Here is a 16,405-nt window from a genome sequence, read left to right on the forward strand (position 1 = left end):
ATTAGTGTGGGAGATTCTGCCACACTTCTCTCAGAATCAAATATAGCAAATAAAAAAGAGGAGAAACTGAATAATACCAAAATAATCTAACATGATAAATACATAGAGAACTTTCTATATATGGAACTTTATAGGTATTAAAAAGAAATATAAACCTTTTTCCATATACGTAGAATATTAAAAATCTGACCATATAATTTGACCAAAAAGAAAACCTTAACTGCTAAATTCCTGAAAAAAATTAGGTTTTTCTATTGTCTGGGTATATGCATAAATAAATCAGAAAAATGAGTTCAGTATGACCAGGAATATTCATGAAATACTATCAAGAGAAAAAGGCAAGGTACTGAGTAATGTGAGAATATGATTCTGTTTAGGTTAAAAAGAAGCTAATAAACATCTAATAAATTTTACAAATAAATATTTGAGCAAGGAGGAAGTGTGGAAAGACACTTACTGGATTGTAACTGTTGGTCACCTCAGAATGTGGGATAGAGTAGGGGGAGGAATAGGATTAGAATTTTCTTCATATATTTTTCTGATGTTTAAAATGTTATAATACTGATTTGTTGAAAGTCATAAAGTAAAAAGCCTAGGGGGCTGGCCTGGTGGTGCAGTGGTTAAGTTTGTACATTCTGTTTCCTCTGCCATGGGTTCACGGGTTTGGATCCCGGGTGTGGACCTACGCACCACTTTACAAGCCATGCTGTGGCAGGTGTCCCACATATAAAGTAGAAGAAGATGGGCACAGATGTTAGCTCAGGGCCAGTCTTCCTCAGCAAAAAGAGGAGGATTGGCAGCAGATGTTAGCTCAGGGCTAATCTTTCTCAAAAAAAAAAAAGCCTTAAAATATTACATAATATAACAGTTGTAAAGTTGTCAGTGCTCTGCTTCATAAGTTATTTGCCTCTTCTCTATCCTACGTCCTTTGGTGAAATTTCTGGTTCCTTTCTTGTACCTTTCCATTCCTTACCGAGGCTCTGCAGACTTTGCAGGAATGTAAAGTAGCTCTTTGTTACATGGGGGAGTAGGGATCCTTAAACATCCCAAGCCTGAGCCTGAAGTTTGAGGTTTGATCCTTGTTTATAGTATGCATGTATGTATTTTCCATTCAAGAAATCATTCTACGAATATTTGTGTCTACTATATCTTAGATACTCTGCTAGGCCCTGGTGATACAATAAGGGAATAAGCTAGGTCTAGTTGTTGTCCTTAAGGAGGTTATATTCCAGAGGATGTACCCAGAAAGGACGGGAGTCATTGCAGACAGAGATGTTCAAGTTATTGTCTAATGGGGAACCTGCGCTACCACCACAGGAGTTCTGAAAATATAACAAAACCAGTCTTTTAACAGGAGACTTTATGCTAAGAAGGAACAAGATTTCCAAATTTATGAACTTCTCCCTCATACTCACTGATAATGAAGCAGAAGCCCCATTCAGTCTTAGCAAAAAGTTTAGTGCTTGGGTTTAATTTGGTGAGAATGAGGTTAATATTCATTGGCAACAAATAGCAGCCATCGTTATTCCACTTGAGCATTTTATTGCAGTTGAAACACCAGGAGCTATGCATATGGGGTTTCTGCTTCAGCCAAGCAGTAGGCAATACAGCATATGCAGGCTCTCCGGGACTCTCAGAACCTGCAAAGGAAGTGACAGTTGCTTTAGGAAATCTCCCTCTTCTTTTCAAACGCGTTGCACAGCAAGAACTTCATCCGGCATCATGTCAGACCTTCTTCTGCTTCAGCAGATGTCTATAGTCTTAAAATACATTTTTTCCCCTATTTAATGCTTCTATTAAAAGGCCCGTGTGGCCACACACAGTAGTAATCTCCAGATTACCGGAAACTCTTCAGGACAATCTGGTACACTATGCAAATTTGAAACAGGTTGAGATGTTGATCTCAAATACCCAGCGATCTCAAGAGGGCTTGAGGAAATAGTCATTTGGGGAGAAAAGCAAAACTGTAGCCCAGAGATAAGAGATTTGAGTGAATTGGTGCTATGTGGTACATTGAAGAAGGCAAGATGGGACTCCCAGCTGCTTCATGGAAGTCAGTCATTCAGAAAGTAGGGAAGCTGGCTGCTCAGATTGCACGACCTGAAGATGATGAGAGCCCTGCATTTAAGTCTTTCCCACTGCCTATTTGTGTTTCCTTCTTTTCAGTCTCTAGAAGTTCTGAGTTCAAAAGAAAACACTTGTCAGGAAAAACTATGAAAGATGTTGAAATGGGCAAAGAAAGATGACTAGGTGTCTTGCCTTGCTCATCCATGTGGGTTATCACTGTCTTTCATTGTTCTGATTATTTTACAACTCTGAAAATTACAGCAAACTGATAATAACACAAATGATTCTTGTCCATAGAATTGCAAATAAACGGTGGGTGGCCAGTGAAATGCAGTTATTTGTTGCTTTGCACATAGCCCGTTTTTCATTCTTTGAAAATTCATCTCAGAGTTCCTTATTTTTCATGTGTGTGTCTGCTCTTTGGAGCCCCCTTTGGATTTATTGTAACATTGTACTGTCTCTCTCATTAATTGATGAGTTAAATATAATCTATGATGCATGTTTATTTTATCTTCGTATTGAAGTCATGATTTGATTGCTAAAAATCTTCCTTTAACACACTTCTGGGAAAAGTGAATCATTACATCCAAAAGCATACCCCAAAGAACATTCTACAAAATGCTAGTTCCACTGGATGCTAAGAGGGATTATGTGTGTGGATGTTATGTGTGACCAGTTCTATGATCAACTTTATTTGAGAACTGTAGGATTAAACAAAATCTCCATTACAGCGTTTCTCAGTCTTGAATATGCCAAGGTTCACTGTTAATCTCCAGGAAGAGGATGTGATTTTCTGAGCTTCAACAAATCACTTGGCCAAGGCACTTTTTTTCTTTTGAGGAAGATTAGCCCTGAGCTAACATCCGCCACCAATCTTCCTCTTTTTGCTGAGGAAGAGATGCCCTGAGCTAACATCTGTGCCCATCTTCCTCTACTTTATATGTGGGATGCCTGCCACAGCATAGCTTGATAAGCGGTGCATAGGTCTGCACCCGAGATCTGAACCGGCAAACCTGCTGGCCGTGGAAGTGAAGCACGTGAACCTAACTGCTATGCCACCTGGCAGGCCCCTGGAAAAGGCACTTTTGAGAAATCCTGCCTCAGGAAGAACCTCTGAGGAAGTGCTGAACCCAGCTGGCTCTGGTGAGGGAAGGTAGAGAAAGTACAAAATTGAAGAGAGATTAAAGGAAAGGTGGAAAGGAGCTAAAATAAACTCCACCTTTGTGGAATTTTGTGTAGGATTTGCCTTGATCAGTGATTGGCCCCAAATGATGTGCCCAACTCTCTGACACTTGTGGTTGGAGAAATGCGTGTGCCCTTTAGCACATGTCGTAGTACAGGGACTATAGCCGTGCTCAATATTATGATGGGTTTTCTTAGAGCATCCAGGACTGCCGAGGCCATGCCCAGAGTTTGGATTGATTTAGGACAGAACTTTACAGCTTACAACCCACCGATTTGGAAAGGTGTGGGTATTTGGATGTGTGAGGAAGTTTGGTGCGGTTGGTAGAAAGGAAGAGCTGTATCTTCTGCTCCTGGTCATTCCTGAATATCTGTAAAGTTCCTAGGTTTATCAGGTCACCATGCATCTTCGACTGGATTTTGTACCTAGAATTGCTGGGGTGGTGTTTGGGGCTAGGGATTAAGGGACATGAGCTCAGGGAGTGCTATTTTAAAGAGCACCTAAAGGGACTTCCCTAGGCTGTCCTTTCATGAGACCTAAGTATTCAGCAATAGTCTAGGCCAAGGGCAGACTTCCTAAACTGATACAGATTTGTACCCCTAAGAACTTCTCAGCTTCCTGGCACTTCTCTCTGGCCTTTGGATTGGGCCAAGAATGCAGGAATCTAGTAGGACATCTGTAAGGTAGTTTTCACTGGCAACTGAAAAATACCTATGTCTGGGACCAGAAATGTATCTCACGATAGATGAGTACTTATCTACACTTTTTTTGACTATGTAAATGGAGGGTTTGTGCATCACCATTGAACTCTGTGTACAATCTTGGATTATCCTGCAAAAGATAATTGCATGGCAGTGATTAATGCTGTAACCTTAGCAGAAGCCTCCTGGAGAATTCATGGGTTCCGTTAAGCTCTGGGTGCAGAGAGTGGAGAGCTGATGTATGGAGGCCCTAGGTGGGAGGTGCTGGTGATGGAAGCAGCAGCTGCACACAATGGTAGAGCCTTGCTTGGGTTGTACTTGAAGAACTATCCTCCCTTTGCCCCAGCCTTCTGGGTTTCTCCTTCAAATCCAGGAGGATACGCCATCTAGGCTCTCAATATGCAAATTTTGTGGAGAAAGCATGAAATTTTGGGCCCTGATTTTTCTTTTTAAAGTCACTGTTTTTCTTAATTATCAAAATTATATTTTTACTCAATAAATAATATATATATAAAATATATATAATGTGCCAATCATTGTTCATGTTCACTTAAAATATTTTGGAAAATACTGAAAAAAATATGGACCAAAGTTAAAATCACTGACTAATTCCATTATGCAGAATTAGCTAATACTAAAAATTTTCTGTTCTTCTAGTCTGTTCCCTATGTTTTATATGTGTATTTCTTAAAGAATCATAACCATACAGTAAACTGAATTTTTGTATGCTGATTTTTTCACTTGAATTATTATGAACATTTCTCGATGATATTAACTATTGTTCAGAAGTATATTGTTTCGTGCTTAGCAATATTTAATTTTGTTGATCCAGTACAGTTTATTTAATCAATTCATTATTTTGTTTCCAAGTCTTTGCTGTCGTAAATAATAATCCAGTTAACATTCTTTTACATAGGGCTTCAATTAAATCTCCGATGATTGCCTTAGGATAAATTCCTCAATGTGGAGTTCCTATGGCAAAGCACATGCATATCTTTCATCCTCTTGAAAGGCTGGGTCAAATAACACTCTTACCATCACAGTATGAAAAACCCTGTTTCACTGACACTTACATTTTTATGGCCTGGCTATAAGAATGAGAAGAGTGTTAGGAAAACTTTTGAGTAAGAAGGCAGAGAGGACCTTGATGAGCTGATTTTTTTTCTCCCTGATGTGGCCGCAGCCTCTGGGAGAGAATGTGACTGGAAAGCCCAATTGTGTCCTTACTGTTCCTTGTAGCCTGTCCCCTGGCTGAGAGCCAACTGATTCCAGAGGGCATCTGACCAATGGGAGGCTGTGGGCCAAGAGACACTGCCTGTGGATCCCTAAAGTGGGTCGCTCTCTGGCTGGACCCAGGGGATTCAGATCAGCACTCATCTGTCCCTAGTGTGGCTGGGGGCAGATTCCCATTGGCAGCTGCTCTGATTATTTGGCCTGGCTTCGGATCATCACTGTCATACTACTCGTTGAGGTGTGCTGAGCCTTCAGGCAGGCAGGAAGGGTGAAGAACCTACACTCAGAAACAGCAAAATTAGCCAGTGGAGTAAAAATGGGCCAAGGGCTGGTGGAACACATGGTTTTCTGTGTCGGCTTGATTTCAGATTTTAGGTATGAAACTTGGGCTCTGCATTTGTCATATGTTCTTTGATTCAGATGCCTTTTCAGCGTGAGATTTCATAACTTGTTCTTCTCTGCATTCAATATTGGTAACTGGTGTTACCTCTACGTTATATTTATTTGGTGCAAATGCCTAAGCAAGCACAAAACCTGGTGCAGTATTAAGCAGTTAGTCAGCAGAAACCTCTGCACATCTTGTTCAGCGGATTTGATAAAAGGTGTTTTTCTGCAGTATTTTATTAGGAATTTTTTTATAGGCCACTGTTTTGACAAGCTACTGTTGCAAAGATATTTTGCCAGCAAATTTCACCTTATAATTGAAATGTTCCACACAGAGGATTTTTTTTGTGCTTTTTAAATATAAACTTTAAGGCTCAACTTCTCTAAAATATTTTCTGAATCACAAGATTACTTTTATGTTAATTTAGGGAACTTACCTGATCATGTGCACATACAGGTATAATTTGTAACTTACCAAATGATCCATTAAGAAACTCCTGGATGTTTTACATATTTGCCCAGTCTCATTATATTCTCTTCCCAAATACAGAAGACCTTTTGTTTCTCTCTCTCCTCTTCTCCTTCCCTTCCTCATCATGCTTCAGCCCCTCTTCCATTCTGCACCCCTCTCCTCCAAATCATGATTCTAGGTCTATTTGCTATAAATAAACCAAAGAGGACAGGTGGTACTACTGCCACTTTTTTTTTGTTGAATGTCCCTCAAAGGCATTTTCTAATGAAATTAGAAACAAAAACTGAAACTTGATTAATAAAGCTTTACTTTTTATCTCTAAAAATAATTGAATTTTGGTTTTCAACAACTTAGAAAATCAGAGATAAGTAATAGTTCATAAACAGAATTATAGAACCAAAGAATATTTGAGGGAGGGGCCTTAGGAATTACCTAGTTTAAATGTTCTTGCTTTATAAAAGTGGAAACCAAGTCCTTGGAATTTTTTTTTGACAATTTCACACATAAGATCAAAGATTCTTTTCTCCTGCACAAAACAAATACAACAGATTCGTTTTGACTCTTGTAAATTCTCTGTGAAGCACTTTCAGTATTTGCATGATGAACTTCAAATGCTTTATATTTTTCTATTAAGTGTCTTTGGACTGTCATTAACAAGCTTAGAGTTACGCGTTTAAAACATTGAGCATTTTTTCTGCAATTGTTCTGGGACTAAAATACAGTATATGCAATCAAATAAAATAACATTTGTTTAAAGAAATCTATAGTTTTAAATATATATATATATATTTATATATATATATGTTAAGTATAGTCATTTAGAGAAAGGTTTAAAAGGACACTTATTCCTCACTTAACACGCAAATCATACCAGTTCCTCAAATTCTTGTAGCAGATTTTAGAGACTGGGTACTAATATCTCAAAGGTTTCCTCTGAAATAGAAGTTTTGTAGGTGGACTTTCTGTGACAGATGCTAGAAATTGATTTTTTTTCCCTTTATTCCAAGTCTAGCAGAAAATCATGCATCAATTTTGAAGTACTTTTACAGAAAAACTGGAGCTTTTATCAAATAATTGTAGGTACATAAATCCACTTGAGCACATTTTCCTGAGACAAAACATGACTTTTGTGTAGAAAGTAGTTGCATTCTTAAGAGACACATTAGTTTATTTTATTCCCTACAATTGTGGTTTCACAAAATGATCACGGTTTGTTATGTAGTTATTTTTTTGAAGTTATGCTTTATGAAGAGGGATAAGGCCTTTCAATACATTATGTGTAAAGTTGTTGATGAGTTAAAAATGGCGGTTAGTGAGTCTGTTTTCAGAATAACTGATCATTAGGCAAGTAAACATGGAGAAGCAATCAGTTGAAGGAAACATCAGAATTTGAAAGCGTGAAGTGTTGAGAGCCTATTGAGAGCCACATTCTCGTGCTGAGGGAAGTAGATGTTGGCTTAATGAGTTCTCTAGGTATGTCTGATAATTAGCAAACTTTAGGAACCTCTGCCTTCTTTGCCTGCCCATCATCTTCCTCTTTTTCTGCCAGGCAAAGGATGGAAAGATGCAGGGCTTCTTGGAACTCAGGAAACCAGGAAAAAACAAAACCACAAAATGTTAAGAATATCAAACCATGGCTTTCTTTAACAACATCTAAGAAAAGCAAAGAAAAACTGCTAAGAGTTAGGGACAAACTGTTGAAGAATTTTTTTTTAAATCCAAAATCAGCCTAAAGTTCTGCATTTTTCCATCAAGGAGTCTGAACGCAAGACATTCATTAAAGAAGTACTAAGAAGAAATTCTACTTACACTTGGAGAAAGGACTAAGAAAATAATTTTAAGTATGGAATGATTGATGTGCTCATTAAGAGTAAGAAAAGTAGGAAGATATTTTCAGGTTTTCATATTTTACTTGCTTTCTACGTGTATTTCAGCTTTGGAAGGACTGCAGGAAAATTCATGCTAACTAGTCAATCACATCTGATTTTTCAGATGCAAGGCCATATCTGAGGTAATTATTACAATGGCTTTTCCTCTGCCCAGCTTGTTTCCTCCTCCCTGTCCCCTGCCCCTCCTTTTGGTGGCACAGCCATCTCCCTTCCTTTGAGGAAATGGTCAGCCTGTTCCAGTCATTCTAAACCTGTGATTCTCTCCTTCTTAGACTGTGAGCTCTTAGCATGTGACCTCAGAACAGTTGGTAATTATTATGTTTTCTGCCTGAGGGAAAGAGACCAGCACACAGAAGCTGAGAGGCGGGGAGAGAGGAAGCCCTAATGCTCTTTAAATACTTGGATCCAAATGATCCTGAAGCCAACATTACCTGTGTCCTTAGGATTGGATTATGTGAACCATTGTGCTTAAGTTCGTTTGAATATCTTTTTGTCCCCTGAAAAAGAATTCTCATTAATACTCATTGACAGCTTATTCCATTTGCACAATTAGCACTTCAGAAGAAATACTTTAAATTAATAGAATAAGCTGATGGCAAAGTTTCAGAGAAAATATAATAAACTTTGCATGAAATTTTCAGTGTTAGAAGATGGAACTGGTGCTTATTTCAGGCCAACTCAGTTTTTTTGTACAAACTCTTTGTTATACATAGGTTTTGGGAAATGTGATCTGACAAATGTACATTTGAATCCATGCAAGAAATGGGTCATATTTTAAGTGAGTCACTGGACTAACCAGGGGAATAGAAGGTCAGTGAGAGACATACATGCTTTCCAATGTATGAAGAACTGTTTATTTGAGGAAATAGACCAGTTATTTCCAACTTCTTGCTTTTGATTTATTAGTTGCTTAAACAACAGCCTAGGACAGCTCTGCTTCACCTCATTTCTTTTGGTCCTTAAGAGTAAAAAAAGTTCTTTGTACGGCTAACGTTGTTTAGGTAAAATTTTGACTAAAGGAAGTGGGTAGATTAGATCAATGGTAGAAAATATGGAGTCTCCAATGATAGTAATTAGTATCCGAGAGCTATTTCCAGTATTTCAAAAATCCTAAAGCTAATACATAATAAAGTCAGTATGTTTGGCAGGAAAAAACCCTCTAGAATGTGAAGGGGAGATAATAAAAGGAGTTTGGAGAAAAGTTCAGAAATTATAACCAGATGACCTTCAGAGACACATTCTTCCCCATTAAGCTGACTTGATTAGAGTCAGGAAATTTTCAGGCTGTCTGAACTTCTTTATACAGAGTTAAAAAAAAAAATATCCTTTTGGCCCAAAGCATTCTTTCTCAGTGCTGATTTTCATAGGGTTAATGACGTAGATGAATGAGAAAATAAAACATTTTATCAGAAGAATTTATCTTTGCATTTAAAATGATCACCCACGCCTGCCCACTGATGGATTTTTGTTTGCACCCATGGATTAGTGATAGACAGCTGTATTTGCCAACCCAGAGTCTCCAATAGTCCTGTATTCCTTTCCCTGACACCAGCCTGAAGAACACCCAGGCTGTTTCTCTGTCCTTACATCTATTTAAGAAACCTGTTCTTCCTGCCTTCATCAGAAGGCTGCCTTGATGAGCTCTTCCTTGAGGGTCACTTACTAGGCTGATGGGCTGAGGATGCCAGTCTATGTGGGTAGTAATGGTAGAAATGGGTTGGAGGGAAATGAGTTTGTCACATAGGTAGAGATGTGGAGTAGGATTTGGAAATGCTGAGTAGACTTGGGAGCATGATGGGTTGGTTGGTGGGCAGTGGCCTTGAGCAGCAGCTAAATTGTGTGGGTAGAGTGTTGATTAAGCGTAGGGGTGTTGACTGATAGGGAAACTCATTTGGATGATAAAGTTTGGTAAATGTGGGAGAAGTAGAGAGCTATTGAGCAGCTGGTGCAGAGCATGAAGGAAGATGAGCTAGTAGAGACCGAGAGGTTAGACAGAGGTGAGTTGTTTGAGTGGGAGGTTATGGTCATTTAACCTATCATCTAACTTCTTGAATACTTAAAAGCAGTAGCTTGAAGTCATGAGTGAAGACTTTTGCATTGTCTGGCAGTACCTGAATGATTTGGTGCCAACCTCCTTTTGATATGATAGAATTTAATTATATGTTTGGATCATACATTGAGTAGGACAGATATTATTAAACAAACCTCTTATATCTTTTAATTCTCACTTGAACTGTTTTCAATCCCCATGTTCAATTACTGTTTGATTTGCTTCTCTAGTACAACTTGTGGCATTTTCTGGCCAAAATGTGTTAGCAAGACACAGCTTTCTGGGAGCTGTAAAAACTTAAATGGTGCTATGTAGAAGAAGCTGGTAGACCTACTCCAGTTAGGGATGACTGTGTTGGACAGGGAATACATACAATGCAGTGTTTCTCAAAATGTGGACCTCCAATGCCTGCATAAGAATCACCTGTATACCAAAAATGCATGTTTCTGGGCTTCAATCCTGATAAGAACATATTTGGAGATGTGAATTTTTTAGCAATGACTACAGATACATCTGATTCACATTATAGTTTGAGAATCTCTAGTCTGCAAAATTAAAGCATTCTCAATCAAAGAGGGCTCTTTATTAAAATAACGTTACCATTCACGTCGACTCTTCCTACCGTAAAAACCTAGAATAAGAATGGTAAAATTGGGGCTGGCCCCGTGGCCGAGTGGTTAAGTTGTGCATTCTGCTTCGGCGGCCCAGGGTTTCCCCAGTTCAAATCCTGGGTGCGGACGTGGTGTCGCTCATCAAGCCATGCTGAGGTGGTGTCCCACATGCCACAACTAAAAATACACAACCATGTATGGGGGAGCCTTGGTGAGAAAAAGGAAAAAAAATTCTAAGAATGGTAAAATTATCTAACTTTAGTGTATGTAAACTTGCAATTTGATGTACATAAACTTAGAATTATCTATTACACCGAGTTGTGCTTACCAATGCACCATATATTTCAAGATTTCTAGGCATTGAATTTTATTGGAATTCAAATCAGCCTGAAGCAATAATTCAGAGGCTTATATGTAAAGCTAGCTGATCCTATTTTCCCCTGTTGCTTACTTCTTGAGCTTTCAGATAGTTCTTGTCTCACAGCTTGTGATATCATGAGTATTTGCATTTGAGCTATGCCTCCTCCAAAGAATATTCACTTGACACAAACTCAAACCGTGGAGGGAGTGGGGACAAGGAATGGGGTCAGTCCCTGGGGACAAGTGTATATTTCCTCTTCTAAAATTAGGTCACTTAAACTAATGCGCTAATCTTAGTTCCAGAATAATTTTCTTTGTTCAAAGCCCATGAAATACAGAAAAGGCATACATTAACTTTGCTGTTATCTCCCCTCCTTTTATTAAAGACGTTGTATTGTTTGGTAGTACCTGAATGATGTTAAAGGATGTTCTTCTTCCTCTTCTTTGAGTTGTCCCAGAAGAAGGTCACTGGCATCTTTATGGGCCTTCACTAAGTAATCCACAGAGCTATCTTTATGCAAAACCTCTTGGTGTCTCTTCCTTTGACTTTCTGAGTCATGCTTGTTTACGTTACTTGTCCTTAAATTATAATAAACACAATTTTCAATATTGAACCTCAGGGAAAATCTTTGGATGGAATTGCAGGAGCCACCTGTCTGGTACTTGCCCTGGGTTTGCTTCAGACTACCTGTTAGAGCTGCTGAGCCTGGCTTGGCCTGATTACAGACTCTCTCCTTTTTGGATGTGTGTAAACATTTGGTCTAGGATAGAAAGTTGTGGCTCTGGTAAAAGGAAATAAACCACAGGACTCACTTTCCATAAGAGACTAAGCTCTGTACTTAACTTATGATTCGGATCCTTTGATGTCCTCCTTTGTGAAGAGTTAGTCTAGCAACTCTTAATTTTCTCAGATACATCAGTCAGCAGCTTTTGGAATCTGCTTTGGTTTAAACAAAGGACTTTGCTTAGCCTTAGTAATGATGCTAGTTAAAGAATGTCTTCTCATTTCTTTTTGCAGTATGTTATTCAATTTAAATTTTCAAAACTTCTTTTACTTCAGTTTTTACACATGGGAGCTTTTTCTTAAGGTTTTATACCTGCTACGGCCAATGGAAGAGGTGATGTATACTTCCTTTTCTTTCTCATGTAAAATAATCCCATCTAGTCTCTCACCTTAGAAAGCTTACTTTGTGGGGAAGGAGAATCCCCCATACCTAGCATTACAGCTCCATGGAACTTACTGACAGTGCATGCTGAATAGCTCCCACACAGAGAGCCATAAGGACAGCCTTAAATATATTTCATAAGAGTGACTAAACAGAATTATTTCCTTTCATTCAAAATCATGCAGCTTCCATAAAATAGACATTCACAATTTCTAAAACATGATTGTGTGCCTATATAACTTTCTGAGTTTGGTGAATATATCACCAATTGCCTGAGGAGGAAGTAAGGAGGAAGTCATAGAAGGATCTCAGTGCAGTTCTTTCACAAGTTCAATTTTAGAAAAGAATCAGGTTATGCTGAATCTTTACATGAGACTTGGGAAAGAGATGCAATAGAGAATCCTTAAATAAGTAATTAGAACAGGTTGTACACTGGTTGCCTCTAAAGTAAGCCCAAACGTCTTGGCCTACTCCATTAATATAGAACTTGAAATGGATTATCTTATATTCAGTTTTCTCAATTGCTTTCTCTCATCATGAAATGGAAGGAGATATTGGCCAGAGTCATGTTCCCTCCTTACTCCTTCCCAAATGGAGCTTTCAGAGCAGGGGCAGACATGGGTTTGTTAGGTTATGCCACATTCTAAATGAAGAGCACCAAGCATTACCTGATATATCAAGGATTGACTGAATTCTAACCCTCTTCTAATAGGGATCTGAAACATGTTTTGATACTGGTCAGTTCCAGTCTTCTATGAAGGAGTTTCACTAAATTCTGGTCTCATGGGATTATGTGAAGTTTGATCCCTTCTCTATCTCAGTTATGTGAACCTTCATTCGCTGTTGGAATACCTCCATTGTGGTTCTCCTCTGAGTTATTTTGCATATGTCATTGAAGAATATAGTGCATAGTTTGGGATTGTGTAGAAAAGTTTTGTAGAAAATAGCGGTGAGGCCAACAGATGCAGAGAATGGCTCTTCTTCAGCAGATAAATGGTGCTATATGCTTGTTCAGCTGTGACACCTTCACATATATCATTCTTTTCTTCCCCTTTGCTCATTCTGCCTCATATTTTTGACCTGATGAATCACCCTAATCTAAAGCTTCTCATGTTCATCTCCATTTGGTAAATAAAGAATCTGAAACTTTTTGAGTGATGAGTAATTTGCTCAAGGCTGTGCAGATGGGTAGTGCTAAGGTAAGGAAATTGTGGATAGTCTTAGAACACTCAATAATGCTGTAAGAAAACAAACCTTCTTTTGTTCAGCCACTTTTTAGAGTGTTGTGAACCTTGGATAGTGAACTGAATCATTATTATCCCTAGGATAGGGAGCAACTGTGAAGATCAGTCAAAATAATAGAATAGACGTACATTGAACAATGGTGAGAGAAGTGTTGCTCTTTCCCATCATATTAAGAGGAGCCCAAGTAATAATAACGATTAACACTTACATAGTGCTTACCATGTGCCAGGCAGTGTTCTAAGAGCTCTACTTATAATATCTAGTTTAAACCTTATAACAACTTGTAGATAGACATCATTATTCTAATCTTACAAGAAGAAGAAAAACAGAAGGGAAAAACTCTGGATCAAGAAGGGAAGGAAAACCATGACTGATATAGAGTAAGTCTCCAGACACAGTGGGATCCACTATAGAATAAATTTGGTTGCTGGTGAGATTAAGTCCAATTATTATTCTGAAAATAATTCAAACAAAAACATCCTCAGAATGTCAACTAAGAATGAGACACTGAGCAATTGGCTGGTGAATATGTTTTGAGATGTACTTTAAGGAGAGACATAGGGACCCAGATAGAGTAGGACTCTCAGGATGTGAAGCCACAGAAACCTTGGGACGGAACAATAAGGCAATTGCAAATCAGTGAGGAACAACCTAAAGTCCAGTGAAGGAATATTTAACAATCAGTCAGGGGAGGATCTTTCCTGAAGAGGGATCAGGGCAGGACCCATTGGCATGAAGAACACTATAGAGCATCTGTTTCATGCATCCCAGGATGAGAGGACACAGCTTGGAGACCTCTTCTGGGAGGGGCTGGAACAGAATGATCATCCTATTTAATCCTTCAAGAATGCTATTGCGAATTTTCCTTATTTGAAATTCTGAACAACAACATTATGTTTAATGAATGGGTTAAAGTATAAAGAAGAAAAATAAACATTTGTGCCCAAGAAACTCGATAGTGTGTTGAACTTTTTTCCCTATCGTGAACAAGTATTAAATTTTGTCAAACTTCAATGATTGAGATGAACATTTTCCCCCCACTTAAGCTATTAAAATGGTAAATTACATTAATGGTTATCAAATTTTAAACCAACCATACATTTCTGTTGTAAACCTTACTTGCCCATGGATTATTATGTTTTAACATATTGTTTGATTCTATTTGCTGATTTCTTAAGGAATTTTGCATCTATATTCATGAGAGATATTTAAAGGTTTTTTTCTTGATAATGTCATTGACTACAGTTGTATAAAGTAATGCTGGCCTCATAATATGAGTTGGGAGGTATTCTCTCATTATCTGTGTTTTGCACGAATTTATGTTTGGTAGAATTTACCAGTGAAGCCACCTGGTCTGGTGTTAGACCTTTTTTCTGGGGAGGAGGAAGGTTTTTAATTATGAATTCAATTTCTTCAGTAGATATAGAGTAATTCAAATTTTCTCTGTTTGAGTCAGTTTTGATAATTTGTGCCTTTAGGGAAATTTTTACCATTTTATCTGGTATTGAATTTACTTGTGTAAAATTTTTAACAATATGCTCCTAATACATTTTTAATATCTGAATGGTCTGTAATGGTGTCCTCTCTTTAATTCCTGATATTGGTAGTTTGTTCTCATTCTTTCCTCGGTTTAGCTAAAGAGTCATAATTTTGTTCAACTTTTCCTAAAACTCAGTGAATATCTTTGGCACAATTTAATTCGCTTAAAATTTAAGACTTGTTTCATTTCCCAGAATATTTTGTGTTCTGGTGTATGTTTTATATATAGTGCATTCTTGTTGTCTGGTGTGTTCTATAACTGTCATTTAGGTCATGGTTCATAATGTTCATTTTAAATTTGTATGCTGACTCTGTCCACTCATTCTATTGATTACTAAGAGAAAATCATTGAATTTCCAACTCTAATTGTGTTACCTATTTTTTCTTAAGTTCTCCCTGGTTTTTTTTTTTTTTGTGTGTGTGTGTGTGTGTGTGTGTGTGAGGAAGATTGGCCCTGAGCTAACATCTGTTGCCAATCTTCCCTTTTTGCTTGAGGAAGATTGCTGCTGAGGTAACATTGGTGACAATCTTCTTCTATTTTATGTGAGATGCTGCCACAGTGTGGCTTGACAAGCGGTGCTAGTCTGCACCTGGGATCTGAACCTGCAAACCCTAGGCCACTGAAGAGGAGTATGTGAACCTAATCACTATGCCACTGGGCTGGTCCTGAGTTCTGTCGGTTTTGATTAATTTGTTTTGAAGTTCTGTTATTGAGTACGTGTGTTTTAAGATTGTCTTTTTGATGAAATGTCCTGCTTTATCCTGTGTAATATTTCTTGATCTGAAGTCAACTTTTTCTGATGTAGCCACTCCAGCTTTCTTATGATTAATTTTTGCATGAACCGTATTTTTCCATCCTTTTAAACTTTTTGTGTCATTATATTTAAAGTGAGTTTCTTGTACACAGTTTATAATTGATTCTTGCTTTTTCATCCAGTCTGACAATCTCTGCTTTTCAAAAGGAGAGTTCACAATATTTATATTTCCTATATGCTTATTTATATGGTTAGGTTTAAATCTACTGAACTATTTGTTTTCTGCTTGTCTCATTTGTTCTTTGTCCTTTCTTCCTTTTCCTTTCTTCTTTTGTGCTAACTGAGCATTTTTCAGAATTCCACTTTATCTCCACTCTTGCATTATTATTTGTTTTAAGTTCTTTTAGTAGTTGCCACAGGTTTAGAATATTCAGCTGTAAGTTTTCACAGTCTAACCTCAAAAATATTAAAATAACATTCTGTCACTTATGTATAAGAACTTTGCAAGAGTATGCTTTAGTTTTTCGCTCTCATCTTTTGTTCTAGTCATAAATTTTACTTCTATGTATTTTATTAACTCCATGATACGTTGTAATTTTTGCTTTAAATGGTCAGTTCTTTCCTAAAGAAATTTAAAAATGAGATAACATGGTTTACATTTAACCAACATAATCATCATGAATCATCTTGTTCTCTTCTTTTTTTGTAGATCTAAGTGTCCATCTGCCTTAATTTTGTTTATTGTGGAGA

This window comes from Equus caballus, chromosome 1, assembly GCF_041296265.1.
Source record: "Equus caballus isolate H_3958 breed thoroughbred chromosome 1, TB-T2T, whole genome shotgun sequence".
In the NCBI taxonomy this organism is placed as follows: domain Eukaryota; kingdom Metazoa; phylum Chordata; class Mammalia; order Perissodactyla; family Equidae; genus Equus; species Equus caballus.